Genomic DNA, 5,546 nt, shown 5'->3' with positions numbered 1-5,546 from the left:
TATCTTTTTTTTTCTTTAATATGGTGTTCAAATAACTGGAAAATAGTCACTGAAAGCATAAAGTACAACTCTATATTTAAAACTTGTAAATGATAACATTTTGAAATTAATTTATAGTTGTCTAAAATTTGATCATAAACCAGAGTTATTTGTGATTTTAAGGGTTTTCCTAGCTATTTATACTTTTCCTTGAAGTGCTGGTGATTGAACTAGGGCATCACACATGCTAGGCAAGCACTTTAGCACTGAGTTGTACTTCTAGCCTTGCTTATATTTATCAAATCCTATTTGAGAATTAGATAATTTGTCTCTTAACTTTAACATAAATACCACTTAAAGATTATTTGTAAATATATAAATATTTTTTGAATATGTATACTATATATGTACATATACACACACATTCTTGAGAATATGCATGCATGCCACTTCAATGAAATGTTATGTCTATGAAAGCAGAATTAATTCTTGAGCAGGGAAATACCTAGTCTTTCAGCCTTGTCTTCTCAGCCATCCATTCCCTTGAAGAAGCAAATATCATTCAGACACAAAACAAAGATGTACTATTAAAATGCAGTTCAGAAGTGATAAAAATTGTAAGTTCAGCAGTCCACTCACAACACCTCCTTTTTATACTCAGGGACATTGGGGCCACATTAATTTTTTTGTGTGTGTGTGATGTACATCCCATGTGCAAATTAGCCATGGAAGGACCCTAATCTATCTTATATGAGAGCTCTTTTCCCAAGAGCAAATATAATCCATGCTTCTGCAACTTTGTACATTAGAGCTCTGTATTCTATTTGTTTGTCTTATTTAAATACTGTAAAAATATTTTTTCTTATATTTTAGATAATTTATTGTTGAATGGAGAAGTCACAAAGCAAAATGGAATGGGCCAGGGGTGGCATAAATTTAAAACACAATTTTGTTCAATGCTATTCTGGATTTCCTAAGGTTAGAAATAGGAAAAAGGTCAAGTGGGAAGATACTCATTCAAATGAAGTCTTTCTAAAAGTCTGTACTTTGAAAGGAAAACAACTTTCCTCTGAAAATACAAATCATCCTTATTCCATGAAAACCCTAGTGTAGGAGACTGAGCGAAAAGCTTTTTAGTTAACAACTGTCTCTCTCAGGCACACTTAGGAATGTTTGCTTTTAATCAGTGAGTTTAAAAATCACCACTTCCATCCTGAAGACGAGCATGATTCCTCCACGGACTGGTGGCATTTCAGCCACACTGGAGAGTTCCACGGCGTCTCCACATGCTTCCACTTCTGCAACCCTCAGCAAAGCAGGTTTGGAGGGAAAAAAGGACTAGAAAGAACTGCAACTGGTTCCCTAATGAATGACCTAACCACACACCTGTCCACATGCCTTACGCATCCGCCATCACTCACTTCTACGTACTTGACTGATAAGGTTCTGGTTCTTTCCACACCTAGAGTGACTTGCCTGAACTCAACACGATCCCCTAAGAAAATCTCATGGAGGCCCCTCAAAACACCTCAGAGGCCACATTCTCCTACGTTCTGTCCCCTGTCACCCTGCCCACAGGGTTCCTCAGAGCTCATCCAAGTGAGCTCTGGGAATTCTCCTAGCATAATTAAAAAATCACACTTACCACTTAAGTGTCCACACTAAGAAATCAGATAGAAAATCCACTTTTACCAATAAATGTCGTGGAATTTGCTCTTCCAAAGGCAGGCAGCATCTGTTGCTCTGCACATGATGGAAGAGACTGCAGAGTCCCAGAGTGACACCCCTGGTCCAAGCTAAGACGCACCCTGGCAAACTTGAGATCCTGAAGTTGACTGCAGCTCCATCAGGGGATGTGTCCCATTTGTTAGGAGCATGAGCGATCAGACATTGTTGTCTGTAGAGGACACCAGACACAATGGCTCTAAGAAGGCTCCAGTGCCTTTAAATGAGAGCAATTATCATGGCACCTGCTTTCATAGTAACAAAAACCACAGCTGTGGCTCCAGGGTACCCAGAGAGCTCTCAGTTCTGCTTTTTAGAACACAAGGAAGCCATCCATAAAAACCTGGAGATAAGGGGGAAACAGAGCTTGCGGAGCTCTGTAACCCTGGAGCACTTGACATAATTTGGATGTATTCAAAGGAAATCTGTGTGGTTTGTTTTTTCCAATATTGGGGGGCAAAGTCCATCTGCCACTTTCTATTCTCCAGCCCTGCAAATAATGGCAGGAGGTTCTTAGAAGCAAGGGCTGGGGCTGGTGGGACAGTGGGGTGGTGGTGGTGGGAGGCAGGTGAGAAGGGGCAGCCTGGGGCCACTTTGCCCCACCCAGCACCATGCCTGCAGCAGCAGCTCAGCTGAGATCTTGAGGTTGCCTTGGGAACATCTTCAGTTCACACCCAACCCCCATGGTGGTTACTTCCAGGACACAGTGGCAGGAAAGAAATATCCACTATGGCTACAGTAGCTGGGTTGTGACATTGTTCCTTACACTAAATTCACTGAAGCATAACCTCGGGGGACGTTAAGCAAGATTCCTCATTTTTTACAATTTCTCTGCAATTTTGATACCACCAAAGTCCTCAGCTTGAGTCCACTTAGACAATCATGATGACCCGGATTGCCAAAAACATCTACATCTGTTTCCTCCTGGTGGCAGTGGGTCTTAGGCATGGCAGCCCTGATGGAAACCTCCCACCTGGAGTCCCCAAAACATTTTCCAAAGCATTCTTTTAAAATGTGTCTCTCTCAGAAGAGCCCTCTGCTATGTTTTCCTTTATGAAAAAATTTCCTTTATGAAAGTACTTTTGAAACCCCAAAATACCTACCAGGAGAGTTACACAAGATGTTAAGCAGATGCCAAGTGTGCCAGGCCACTGCCAGAGCCTGTGCCTGCAACCAACCTGCAGGGAGCAGACGGAAGCCACTGTCGCCAAAGTGGGCCATCTGTCCACCTGACCTTCTGAAATAGGAAAGAATGCAGTGACGTGCATTTTTTTGTAAGGCATCTCTTATTTTGGTTTGGGGTTTTTCCATATCCTGAAAAAGATCTAGAGGATTCCAAAAGTTTTGGTTCACAGGAAATACAAATGGAAGTGGCAATGAAGCATGGAATGGAACTCAACTCTCCACAGACTGAACACATACGGGTGTCACAATCTACTGAAACAGCTCCACTTTCCGAGCAGGGAAGACACCTGTGGCTGAAAGGTCTTAAAACTCACGTTTTTCTATCCCAGAGACTTTTCCAACCCCTTTTTTTCAGACACACTGACAATGGAGGAAGCTGTCCTCCTCCCTTCCCCGGTTTAAACTGTTGTCACCATTCCTCTGCTCTGGTTATCTCTTTTTATTTTCTCCTCAAATCAAGACTTTCAGGAAACTCTGGAAATAATACTCCTTCTAAATCAGCAAACCAGGAAAAATAGTCCTTTGAAAGATAATTTGAAAATTAAAAAAACAAACCAAATATCTCAATATTTGGAAGATGCAGTAATTTTTTTTTTTTTTTCCTCTTCTTCCCCAGGCTGGGCCCAGAGGTATCCTTAGGTCAGCCTGGGGCTGGAATGATAAGCAAGGACAACATCGTCCAGCTTGCCCGGGGTGGTCTGGGGACCAAGGCAGCGGAAGAGCTGGCTCAACCCGAGCCTCCTGCTCAGTCAGCACTCATCCGAGAGGCAATCACTGCCCAGGATCTCTGTGGCCTCGGGCTCCACGCTGGACGGGAATCTTCTCAGCTTCTTGGGGCAGTTGTACTCCAGGGTGGTGGTGTAGATGGTCTTGGGGTACTTGGGGTAGAAGAAGGTGGTGCTGAGGAAGCGTGTGGGCTTGTGGCGGGGCTCAAAGCGCACCTCAGCCTTGTAGGTGCGCCATGTGCAATTGGGGATGCAGGAGACCATCTGGCTGCAGGAGGCCACTGCCAGGCCCAGTGGCAGCTGCACGTCATCAATGAAGTGTCGCTCTGAGTCGTACTGGAGGGAAGAAGTGTACCTTACTTCCGTTGGTGGTAAGGGGTCAAACTACACTCCTTCTCCAAAGGACAGCGGGCACAGCCTTGGTGAGCTGCTGATAGCCAGGGTGCTGGGGAGAGATGCTGGGTTCGGGGACGCTGGGGTCACCACCGCATCGGACTCCAGAGTCCCAGGGCCGGCGCGCGCTCCGCGCCGCTGCCTCTACCCCGACCGACGCCAGCCCCCAGTGGCTGGGGCTGGGGCTGGGGCTGGGGGGCAGCCCCGAGTCCGGGCTGTCCAGGACGCCCTCACCCTTCTTCTTCGCGTCCACGAGCTCGGGCACATCCTGCAGGCACAGCCGACCCACCGTGGCTGTGCGCGTGGCGGGCCCAGGAGCCCGGCGCGGGGTCGCGGATGGGAGAGCGCGGAGAGAGGCGCGCATGCCAGCAGGCGCTGCTGCCCTCGGGGCCGCCCTCCCTGCCTGGCCGCCCGCGCGCCCTGTCCAGGTCTCGCCAGCCTAAAGGATTTCTTATGAAAACTATTAAGAAGAGATTTTTAAATGTTAAAAATAAATATGAAGAGAGGTACAAAGTGGATGAATGATACCCCTTTCCTAAATTTATTATTTTCAAGGAAATTATGAACATAGTGGCAAAAATTGTCAATTGTCTTAATTAAATGAGATAATATGTATGAACATTTTAGTATAAGGGTTCAGTAAAGATTTGTTGAACCTCACTAAACTTTAATTTTTCAAAGCCTAAATTTAAAATATTTTCCTTAGAATAATTTTCTATGTACTTTTTAAAAAATTTTCCAGTTTGTTCTTTTTTTTTAATCATTGTTCCTTTTATTTAAAAAAAATAATTTCATTGGTACCATGTCTCCTTCGTTTACTCGTTTACTCGTGTTTAGATGTGTGTCTTCCTTTTGTGTTGATTTTCCAATCACTAATCCACTCTTAAATTCATATTTAAAGGTGACTAAAAATTAAGCCAGGAACTGTAGGAGAGTGGCTTTTTGACTCAGAGGCTTTATTGCACTGTGATATGACCTTTTAATTAAGACGTCCTTGTAGGTTGAGACTTCAACTGATGTGTCTGGGAGTTCTCTGTATCTTTTGATACAGTCAGTCCCCTGAAGCACGTTAGTACAGTTCATGCAAGAGATGACGGTGGGTAGTTAAAATCGTGTAATTCCATCTGTGCCTGCCATTGACTTTGTACTGTATCTGCTTTGCCTGAGACCTGAGTTCTTTTTGTAAACTCACGTGAGAATTGACTCTTCTTATTGATACGTGGACAGGGACAAGGACCTGGGAGTTTATTCCAGATATAAACTTTTCATCTCTTTCCCTCACTCTCACTTCTGCAGTAACTTAGCTTCAGTTCCCAAGCTTTTCTGAGGATCTGTAGGACACATTGCCTTTCTCTCCTTCCTTTGGCGCTTAGCTTTCAGTTTTAACTCTTCTCTATCATTTAGGAATTTGCAATCTTCTTGCCACCTGCCAAAACTTTGCTGTTATTTTCACCTATTATTTCTCATCTTCTGCCTTATCAGATTTTTAAATTCCTTTTATGTCAGTGGGTTCTGGGACCAGGTTACACACACACTCAA

At 44.2% G+C, this 5,546-nt stretch overlaps 1 pseudogene; it reads right to left on the bottom strand.

The window, feature by feature from the left end:
- Positions 1-3,638: 3,638 nt before the first annotated feature.
- On the bottom strand, positions 3,639-4,371 carry LOC124961376 (refilin-B-like; annotated as a pseudogene).
- Between the last annotated feature and the right edge of the window lie 1,175 nt (positions 4,372-5,546).

This window comes from Sciurus carolinensis, chromosome 12 (assembly GCF_902686445.1).
Source record: "Sciurus carolinensis chromosome 12, mSciCar1.2, whole genome shotgun sequence".
In the NCBI taxonomy this organism is placed as follows: domain Eukaryota; kingdom Metazoa; phylum Chordata; class Mammalia; order Rodentia; family Sciuridae; genus Sciurus; species Sciurus carolinensis.
Note: the sequence above shows the minus strand (reverse complement) of the source record. Positions and strands in the feature narration are given on the sequence as shown.